Here is an 11,526-nt window from a genome sequence, read left to right as displayed (position 1 = left end):
AGAAAGAGAGAGAGAGAGAGAGAGAGAGGGGGGGGGATGATAATACAATAGATACACCAATAACAAGTAAGGCAGGAAGGACAGGAAGAGAGATAAAGTGAGCAAAAAAAGAGACAGGATAGAAGATAGAAGAGAAAGAGAGAGAGAGAGAGAGAGAGAGAGAGAGAGAGAGAGAGAGAGAGAGAGAAGGGGGGAAATTGTCTAACCCCTTCGCTACGACAGGTTTCCCCTTAAGCCGAGTTAAATCCCTGGTGTTAGCAAGAATAAGATACAAAGAAATATTACTTTAAAAAGATTAGTTGTTGTCCCCAGCCCCTTCACTACGAGAGGCCTGGTGTAAGCTGAATAAAATCGTCTGGCGGAAGAAAAAGTATATAAAAAAAAAGATCATATATTAAGTTTCCATGGTGATATCTTAACACCCCTCCCTTAGCGATTTATTCTTACTACAACTCACTATCTTCTTCTGTGCCATCAGAGCAAAATTTATCGGCATTAAAAAAGTGAATAGCATCTTAGAGAATGTTATGATGTGGTGGAAAATAAATCGCTAAGGAGGCGGTGCTAAGAAGTCTCTTGTCACCTGCAGTACCGTGCTTCATCGCACTGAAGGGGTTAAGCCAACAAAACACCTGCCAAACGTAGGTAATTACATGTGATTAATTAATACGAATGTTGCAATTTACCTGATGCACTGTAATATATCAACACCTAACAATCCCTGACACTGCAGAACCTACCCATACTCCGTTCACTTTAAGCTGACGTAAATTTGCCATCTCTCCATCTTGAAAACTGGTTGGTAACAAGATTTTAACACAAGAATATGGTGCAAGTCACGAAGAAGTGCTATGGAAAGGATGCAGGGTCGTCGTAGTATTATCTTATTCCGGTAATGAGTTAAGGGATTTAGGCTGCGAAGGGACAAAATTTTTCGCCAAGTTAAAGTGAACGGAGTATAGCATTTCAGTGTTTAATACGAATAAATAATCCAGCCCGTAGTAGGGTATTTGTACTAACCTGACGAAAAAGCCCAGCCTCTTTCAGCTTAGTTAAAGGCCAAAGGTAGCTAGATTAGAGGGCTGATTCTACTAGTAACCAAGGAGACCCATAGTTCGTAAAAATGTTCAACGAAATGTATGCAGCTGAGACATAATATTCAAGTTGTGGGAGTGGCTCAGTTCCATCAGATGAAAACAATCCTACTTTAAACACTGGAGCGGATGAAGTTGGACTAAAGGAAACAAGTAAGGGACAGCAGGGAGAGAGAATGTTGACTTGCTCCAGGAATTGACCACATGCGAGTTTGGGACTACATGGAAGTTTAAAATATCGGCATTGATAATTTCCATAGTATTAGCATGAATCTTGTTTAAAATAATAAGGTTCCATGTGAGAATATTTTAAACGTAATATCAAGTACTTATTGAACAATGTTTTGCTTCGATTTAGCTGAAAATAAGGAAAGTACAGAATCAAAGAAAGTCCAGGTTTTCGGTGTTCGAGAAACTGTGTCATTTTCCTTACTTAAAGAAGAATCGAAACATAACAATCGTTCAGCAAGTACTTCACATTGTATCAAAGCTGTTCTTACACGATATTCATCTCTTTTACATGCAGTTTATGCCAATACTGCTAAATTATCAGTGTCGAATTTTCTAACTTGTAGCCCCAAATTCGCAGGTGATCAGTAGGGGTATTAGAGACGGCCTCAGAGACACAATTAACATCCATGTTTTCATCAAAAGTGATAAGTTTGGTTCATACACTCACCTGTGATGGCATGTGGACTAGTGCAGGTGTGTTGTACGTAGGAGGACTGTTGCGCCTTAGGGAACGAGTTTTTAAGCCGGTGATCATAGCTGGACACACACACACACACACACACACACACACACACACACACACACACAGGGAGAGAGAGAGAGAGAGAGAGAAAATGACGGCGTGTAAAGTCGTGAACTCTGGGGAAAAATTAACCTGATTTAAGTGTGCCCTCAGCCGGTCTGATGGTGTGTGTATTTACTCCAGTGGTTGACCAGCAGCAGTTACAAATTCGAACGGGTAAAGATTAGGCAGTCAGTCTCGTTGTGCCTACGCCTCAGTCTTGCCTTATAGAGTGTCCCGTAGTGTGCTGGAGCTTCGCAAGACAGTAGAGAAAGCTAGGAGACCACTTTGTTAACCACACCGTCGGCCAACCCGCTGTCATAAATTCGCAGCCAGTGACGCGTCTTGGACAAGCATCGGCACTTGAACGACCGCGTCAGTGTTCTCGCTACCTAGTTAAATTAGTTTGATTTTTGCCTTTCAGTTCGGATTCTGAGAGGCTGAGTAGGTTGGTGTGGCATGCTGAGGCGCCGCGTGACTCAGCCTCGTTAATCATACGCACAGACAAACTTCTACATCATGGTAATACATCAACCACATCTGCGTAACTTCCGGCATATGTTGTTCCCTACAGACACCGATGCGCAGCGTGATATTTTGTTTCTCTTAACAAAATAGGATGACGAATTTGTGTGTTGACAAATCCCCCTTCACCCCACCCTCCTGGCCCCCCCTGGTGACGGGTCCACTGGTAAATGAAGGTCAAAGGTCAAGGTCACGGATAAGAATACGTGATGAATGGCATAATGTACAGCTTGGGACAGTTTCTTATATATGAGCTGTGTTTTAGAGAGAGAGAGAGAGAGAGAGAGAGAGAGAGAGAGTCCTGGTGGTCTCATAATATATCTTATTGTTTATGATGGGTTGGTATTTATTGCATCCATTCTTCTTGTCCAACATTATCTTCCTCTTTCTTACATATTTTTCCTTTCCTTCTTTCTATCTTATACTGTCTTGTCTTCCTCTTGTCCATTTTGTTTCTCACATCCGTTTCTTCTTTAATTTCCTTCCTTCATTGTTTCTTGGTTACTCGTTTTCTTTAATCTTTTTCCCTCTCTTCCTGTATTTTTTCTTGCTGATATTTCTTCGCCTTTCTTTATTCTGTTTTACATTACTTCCTTCTCCCTCTTCCCCCTTTTTCTGTTTCTTTCTGTTCTTCCTCCTCCCTTCCTTCCTTCCTTCCTTCCTTCATTCGTTCGTTCGTTCTTTCTTTCGTTCGTTCGTTTGTTCATTCGTTCGTTCGTTCGTTCCTTCCTTCCTTATTACCATGCTTTATCTTCCAAATTTATTGCTTTCCCACTTCCGTCCTTACTACCTCCATTCCTATCCTGTTTAGTCATCCTCTCCCTTTATTGCCTTTTTTTTCCACTTTTCCCTTCCTTCATTCCTTCTCTTTATCTTTATCACGCTCCTTTGATTCTTTTTGCTTTCTCTACCGTCTTTTATATTTCCTTCCTCCTTTCTCACTTTCTTTATCAGTTTCTCCATTCCTGACTTTATGTATCTTTCTTTCATGTTTTCTATCTTTTGTCTTATCTTCCTGCATTCATTCTCTTTTTCTCTCCATTTCATTATATTCATCTATTCCATTCTTCAATCTTCTTCATTTACCTTCGTCTTTCGTTGTTGACTCTCCTGCTTCCCTCTCTCTCTCTTCTTTCCAATTTCTCCTTACCTGTCTTTCGTCTCTTCCCGCTCTTATATTTTCCTCATCCATTCTCTCTTTATCCTTTACTTCCCTCATCCTTCCTTCATTTCTTCCTTTCATCCTTCCTTCCTTTCTTTCTTTCTTTCTCCCGCTCTTCCCTCGGCATTTTCCTTCCAAAATTCATTCACTACCTTTTTCTTTCCATTCTTTCCTGCTCTCCTTCCTTCCATTCTTCTTCCGTGTTCTCCCAGCATGTTATTTCTGTCCTACTATCCTTCCTTCCTCCAACCCTTCCTGCCTTCCCTCCTTTGTTCCTTCTTTCCTTCTTTCGTTCCTTCTTTGAGCGTTCTTTGTTTATCTTCTGTTTTCTTAACTTCCACATTGCTTTCTTTATCGTCATCCTTCTATGTGCTATCTTTCATTTCTCTCTCTCTCTCTCTCTCTCTCTCTCTCTCTCTCTCGGGTATTTAACACTAACAACATTACATCAAACAAGCCTCCTAATCCCTCTAACTATCTTACTAAGGGATCTAACTCTTCTAACAAAATTGGACATGTCTTCTAATCTCACTAACAACATGTACTGCCCCTTTAACCTCTCTAACAATTTCTAACTACCTCTAACAGTCTCAAGTAACTACTAACTGCCTCTAGCACCCTCTAACTAACCCTCTAACTGACCTAACAACCTCTAACAATATGTAACAATCCCTAACTGCCTCTAGTGACTTTTAATTTAATCTAACTGATCCTTAACCATTTTAAACAACCCCAAACACCGTCTAACGATACATCCAACCCTTCTAACAAGCCTTCTAACCCATCCTAACTCCTGTAAAAGCCTCTAACACACCATCCAGTCTCCTGACAACCTTTCTAGTTTCTCTAATAATCTTAATTTAGTCCTTGCAACCCCAAACAAACTTTCTAATCGTCAAGCAACCACTAACAAGCTATAACCATGGTGTGTAACAAACAATCGTGCCTTCTAACCAGCTATAACAACCTCTAACAAGCCCCAACAACCTCTGACCAACTTTCTATCCTTCTAACAACATTTAACAGTGTAATTATGGTGTATAAAAACAGAGAGGTTGGTGGGGTAGTCGGCTTTCCTCTCTAACCATTCTACCAACTTCTAACAACCATCTAACAATCCAAATGACCGTCTAACACCCACTAACAGCTTCTAATATCCGTGTCTAACAATTCAGGCAGTCTTGGGATGGGCACCTTTCATCTCTAACCACATTTACCCACTTCTGTAAGGCCCTAACTACCTCTAACAATATTTCTAACCATCTAACACTTTCTAACCATGATCTGTAACAGTGTAGAGGGTGGTGAGATGGGTAACTTACTGTCTAACCACCCTTACACTCCTTCTAACAAGCTCTAACAAGCCTTCTAACCATCTAACACTCACTACTAACCATCTAACACTTTCTAACCATGACGTAGAGAGTGGTGAGTTGGGTAACTTAATCTCTAACCACCCTTACACTCCTTCTAACAAGCTGTAACAAGCCCTCTAACTGTCTAACACCATCTAACAGCCTCTAACACCGTCTAACAATGCAGGGCGTGTTGAGCTGGGCGGCTTTAACTCCTGTGCAAGAGGCATGCAGACCCGCAGGTTAAAGTAACACTGGCTCTCTTTCTCTCTCTCTCTCTCTCTCTCTCTCTCTCTCTCTCTCTCTGTCGACCACGATGACACTATGTTTTAATTTGTTAATCATCAGACGATTTTACTCAGCTGACGGAGAGCCTACACGTGGCGGCATTGTGTACTAGGGGTGGAGCAGCTGCGGCGTCCACCCGGGAGCCAAAACTCCTCATATTTCCCTGTACCTAGCCTTGAGACAGATCCTAGTCCGACCCTGGTGAGGCGGTGTCAGCCACAACGGGACGCTGGCTCCCTAGACGGTGAATGTAGTGCACTCTTCCTCTAGGACGGGCCCCATAGAAGCAATTATTTACCTGCGGTCGATGGGTCTGCACCGCCAGTAAGATTCCTAAAGCGAAAATAAAAACATTCCCAAGGTGACATTAGAAACCTGTTTTTTTTTTTTTTTTTTTTTTTTTTTTCACGAGATGTCTGTGGACTTTTGGAACCAAGTCTAAAAATGTATCAGTTTATTATCAGAATTGGAGTGATATTTGCAGCAACAACTTCACTGAAAATCCTACTACACACACCCTGCCCCTCAAGATACCACCAGACGAATTTGTGTATGAGGGAGTGGTATTCATAACGGCGTAGGGAGTTTTATGGGTAACATCCCTCCTTTATAACGCTGAAGCTTAGTATACAGTAGTTTACACACACACACACACACACACACACACACACACACACACACACACACACACACACACACTGCACCTTTTACAGGTTATCATGTTCATCTTTTACAGGTAATCGTGTTCATCTTTTACGGGTTATCATGTTCATCTTTGCGGGTTATCATGTTCATCTTTTACGGGTTATCATGTTCATCTTTTACAGGTTATCACGTTTATTTCTCCCATACAGACGTCATTCAAATCATCCTTAAAGACAGATGTTACGTAGTTGGCTGAGAAAAGGAGGATGCCAAACCCTGAGTATTCTGGAAAGTGATACGGGCAACACCTCAGAAATATACCTGGATCCGCCCCTGCAGCCTCGTAACTCCTCTTCCATAGCGATTTAGTTTACATATTGCACCGTAACACCCTCTGGCATGCTGTTTTGGGTTACAGGAAACCATTTGGTGTAGTCTGCTACTCAGGAGTCACTGGAAAGTACATCGAGAAGGTGGGTGTAAAGGGACGGTCGACCAACCCCACTCCAAGATGGCGAAGAGGCAGCTATAATGGAGGTCCCCCACAATTGCTTCAAGCCAAGGTTATGTACGAGGGAGGCGCCATGACGTCATACATTTGAGGCGAGCGTCAGCCTTGCACTGTTATACTGAACGACTCAAAACAGACATGTATATGCGATGTTATTGCTCCTCTGCCCAGTACATTATGGCAGCTTGCTTGGCTTGTGGATGTATCCAGAATAGAGGGGTAGAAATTCAATAACGTTCCGCTGATCAGTTTTAAAGCTATATAATGTATACGGGTATGTCGAGTAGAATTCTGCTAAATAAGGATAAATGGATTCAGTAATAGTGTGCTGCACATGCGTTGTTGATGCTCCCACATCTAGTCCGCTATGCCAGCGTGCTCGGCTTACTGATGTGTCCAGAGGGACAGGTGAAAAATGGTTCAGCATAAAAATACCTATTGGAAAGTCAGATGTACATTTGTCCAGAGTCGTCACTCATAAGCAATTTTGCAGTCATACGTGCAGAAATCTTTTTTATTTAATCCTAAGCTAACCATATGACAGATATTCATTATATCCTGTGATCACAACGGTTGCTCAAAAAAAAAATGTTGGGAAGCAATATTCAGCCATCTAAATTATGAAGGGGACCACGAGTAAAAGTCGTCAAGTAGCCTATTTATCAAACGCGGTATTTTTAGGGGCATTACTAGAATTTTTAAAATCGGGTGAGCAGAGGGTGGCCAGCGTTAATTATAATGGGTAGCCTAAGGAGAACTCTTTAGGGTGCGCCAGAAGTATTTCCCCGGATATTTAGGATGGTCATTGAGGTAGCCCTGACCAGTTCACTGACTACACCACTGATTTTATTTTGGACTATAGGACTGAAAGTGGTACTAGTGCAGTAAAGAGATTACTGTATGGACTAGTGGTGCTGGTGTCGGTGTGGTACAGGAGAACAGTTGCTGGTGGTGCTAGCGTGGTATTGAAAGTAGGCTTTAGTACCGTTCATGGTGGTGTGGTGAAGACAGTGCTTGTAAGGGACGGGGGTATTGGTGATACAAGTGTGGGAAAGTACTAATGGTGCTGGCGGGATGCTGGTGGCTCAATGTATAATGAAAGAATTACTTTCTGTTATTCCACATACAGTACATTACCAGATGTATTATGGACTTCGATATAGCAACAGGAGAGCTTAATACTTTGTTTACTTAATACCAGTACACCAGTCCTGTATGAGACAGCCCTAGCATGTATTTAGTATGGACGGTGGGTGTTAGCGCCGAAGTAGTGACATGTGGAGATGTAGGAGGACTGCTGGGCCCCAAGGAGGACTACTGGGACTTGAGGATAGGCCCTAAAGCCTTTGTCCAGAGTCGGACAGGAAAAAAAAATACGGGTTTACTAACAAAATAGATAATAGCCTACGATTTTTTTTCTTTTCACTCCACCAATATGGCCGCTGCTGTTCTCACTGGTTTCACGAGCCTTGCCCAGCGGTAATGCTATCATGGTGCCTCATTGACCTTCTTATCTCAGACCTAAATTACCAGAGTGATATGATTGCTAGTTCATTTGCGAATCACTTCGTGGATTGAAGTCTTGTAGGACATCAATACCAGTCAGAAGTTTGTATTATTCCATCCCTCCCATTCTTCCTTCCTCCCTCCCTCCCTCATTATCATTATGCTTAAAACAGTAACAGCCAATCCATCAACACCCCGTCTGAGGCGTAGGGGCCCGAGGCTAGACCCTCGGTGTCCAGCCCATTAACCCGTTCAGCCCGAGGACGCTTTGGTCCACCTTAAGAGTAGGCTTTCGGAAATGGAACGGTCACTAAATTATTCCCTACTGCGTGTCTCTTTGAAGCTAAATAAAATCGTCTGCAGCAGCAGAAAAAAAAAAAAAAATCTTGGTATTGAGTGGGTTACAGGGTAGATAACCAACGTGCTCCCCTTGGTGGCATAAAGTACTCAAAAAAAACAAAAAAAAGTCATACAATCCTTTCAGAACTTTTTTTTTTCTTAATCAGGTCTGCGAAGAATGCTGTCATTTTCGGCACCTCAACCAGATACCGTTGTGCGAGATTCTCCCTGTGTGTGTGTGTGTGTGTGTGTGTGTGTGTGTGTGTGTGTGTGTGTGCGCCGCTTTAACTCCTCCAAGGATATTGATGGATTTGACTGAAACTTCCCAGGCGAGTTTGCTTGGTTACTGGGAAGGTCTTTCACAATATGCAATTTTCCAACCATGATTTTCAGGGAGAGCCGACCCCCCCCCCCTTCCACCAATTAAAAAAAAAAAAAAAAAGAGATATTGAGACGAGGCCAGATATGACTTTGATACCTAATGTCGTACACTAAATCCTCATCCGTAATGCGATATTTGTGAAGCATGAACCCCTCCCCCATAAAAAATATATATATATATATTCTTAGGGTCAGCCCCCTCCCAGAAATAAAAGCGATCAGAAATAGGGGAAATATTTAAATAAGACTTTCCAGGTGAGTTCCTCTGATTACTCCTTCGGTCCTCCACGGTATACAGTAGATAGCGGTATACGTATTGCAGAATTGGGTATGCAGTTTCCATGGTTTTTCTCAGTGTACAGGAAGAAACTGCACATCTACTTTATTTAATATTATTATTATTATTATTATTATTATTATTATTTCTATCGCCAAACTCACTGATATAAAAAGGTTTAGTGTTATATTCTTAGTAGCATGCGATGCTTCGTTTCTCTCTCTCTCTCTCTCTCTCTTGCGAATTCTTGTGTGTTACGGGACGGCTCTCTCCCCATTACCAGTCTCTTCCCTTCACCATTTTCTATTATCCACATCTAAGTTCATATTTCTTACTTTTCCTTTGTTTTGTTTTGATTTGTTTTTTTCTCCCATGATTGATTACCATTTCGAGAGGTGGTCAAAAATCCAGAGCTCTTTATTCCAGCATTGCGAGCCGTCTACGGAAAACACAAGGTACGGAGAAGCGAAAGCATTGTAAGAATCACCCTCTTGTTTACATATTACGCCCATTTCTCTGATCCATTAAGTAGCTTTCCATACAGATGCGGTTTTCTTCAGTAACATACAGATTGAGTGGTGTAAACTGAAGAACAAGTCAGTAAGGAAAAGGTGTTACGAACTATCCAAGGCTACTGATACAGGCTTGATGGTAGGCTTGAAGGGATTAGTAGGTCTGGTGCTGCTTGCTTTCCTTTGTACTCCTTTTGTATTCATTTGCTGAGAGAAAATAAAGACAGAGAGATAGAGAGAGAGAAAGAGAGAGAGAGAGAGAGAGAGTGTGTGTGTGTGTGTGTGTGTGTGTGTGTGTGTGTGTGTGTGTGTGTGTGTGTGTGTGAGTGAGAGGGATAGAATGCAAGCGAGGGAGAGAGAGTTAGTGTGTATGAATGAGAGAATGAAAGAGTGAGTGGGTTGGGATAGAGTGTGTGGGAGTGAGAATGTGTGTGAAGTATAGAGAGAGAGAGAGTGGGTGAGAGGGGGAGAGCCAGTGGATAGGTGGGTGTGAGCATGTGAGTGAGTGAGTAAGTGGATGTGGATGGGTGTGAGTGAGAGAGAAAGCAAGCGTGCGGGCGTGTGAAAGAGGGCTTAAATTAAGTGAAAGAGTAAGCGAGTGAGAGAGGCGAAAGCTTGGGAGGGGTGGAGGTGGAGGCGGGAGTGCTGTATTGAGTGTGTGGGTGTGAAAGGGGGAGGGGAGGAGGAGGAAGGGGGAGGAGAGAGGGGGAGAAGAGAGCACTATCGACTGTGTAGGTGGAAGAGAGAGAGAGAGAGAGAGAGAGAGAGAGAGAGAGAGAGAGAGAGAGAGAGATGAAGGTAAATGGAAGAGGAAGGAAGAGGGAAGGGAGGTAAAGGAAGGAGAGACAGGAAAAAAGAGTGGAGGAAGAGGTAGGACGGAAAAACGGATGGAGGGAAGGAAGAGAGGAAGGAAGGACGAGAGAGAGAGAGAGAGAGAGAGAGAGAGAGAGAGAGAGAGAGAGAATTGTTTGAACGAGGAGAAAGACGGAAGAATGACTGAAGGGAAGGAAAGCTGTTACAAAAGTACTAGATGCGGGAGCTTCAGGGCCTTTCGGTTAATGCTGTTGGTGTGGTGTGGTATGGTGGGGTGTGGTGTGGTATGATGGAGTGTCATGTGGTGTTAGAGGGTGGTATGATGTGGTATGGTGGGGTGTCATGTGGTGTTAGAGGGTGGTATGATGTGGTGTGGTGTGATGTGGTATGGTGGGGTGTGGTGTGGTATGGTGGGGTGTGGTGCGGTATGATGGAGTGTCATGTGGTGTTAGAGGGTGGTATGATGTGGTATGGTGGGGTGTCATGTGGTGTTAGAGGGTGGTATGATGAGGTGTGGTGTGATGTGGTATGGTGGGGTGTGGTGTGGTAGGGTGGGATGTTATGTGGTATTAGAGGGTGGTATGGTGTGGTGTGATGTAGGAGGGTGGGTATAGTGAAGTCTGGTGAGGCGTTCCCCTACTCGCAAAAGTCGACGGGAGTGAAGTATCGCCTGTCCGAAAATTGTTAGCGAGAGGCAGAAGGACAGAGCCATTTCGTGGATCAGAAAGTTGGGAATGATGAAAGAAGGGCTGGAAAGAGGGAGGTGAGAGATGCAGGAGGGGATGAATAGAATTGGAGATGAGTAGAAAAGAAGAGTGGGGGAGTGGAGAGAAGAGGGGAAAGAGGGAAGGAGAGAAGAGGAGAAGGAAGGAAGGAAAAACGTGGAGGAAAGAGGAAAGTAAAAACAAAGAGAGTAACTGGAAGGAAGTGGGAGATAAGTAAAGAAAGAGTTAGAGGGAGGGAAGAAAGGAATTGTGGAAGAAGGAAGGAATTGTAAAAGAAGGAAGGAAGGGTGAAAGAAGGAAGGAATTGTAAAAGAAGGAAGGGTGAAAGAAGGAAGGAAGGGTCAAAGAAAGAAGGAAGGAAGGGTGAAAGAAGGAAGGAGAGGGGAGGACTGAAGGAGGAGTGGAAATAAAAAGAAATAAAAAGAGAGTAAGAGGAATGAAAAGCGGAGAGAAAAGGTGAGGCAAGAAAGCAAATAAAGCAAAGGAAAAAGTAATAAAAAAAAATAAACTGGCGATAGACACACAATGGTTATAAAAAAAAAAACAGCAACAGAACCATTGTTTTTTGAGGACCATTTGTCGTGGGACTTTATTTTTTTG

This window comes from Coenobita brevimanus, chromosome 102, assembly GCF_032717465.1.
Source record: "Coenobita brevimanus isolate Jiangsu-jjx chromosome 102, ASM3271746v2, whole genome shotgun sequence".
Lineage (NCBI taxonomy): Eukaryota > Metazoa > Arthropoda > Malacostraca > Decapoda > Coenobitidae > Coenobita > Coenobita brevimanus.
This window is presented reverse-complemented; position numbering follows the sequence as displayed.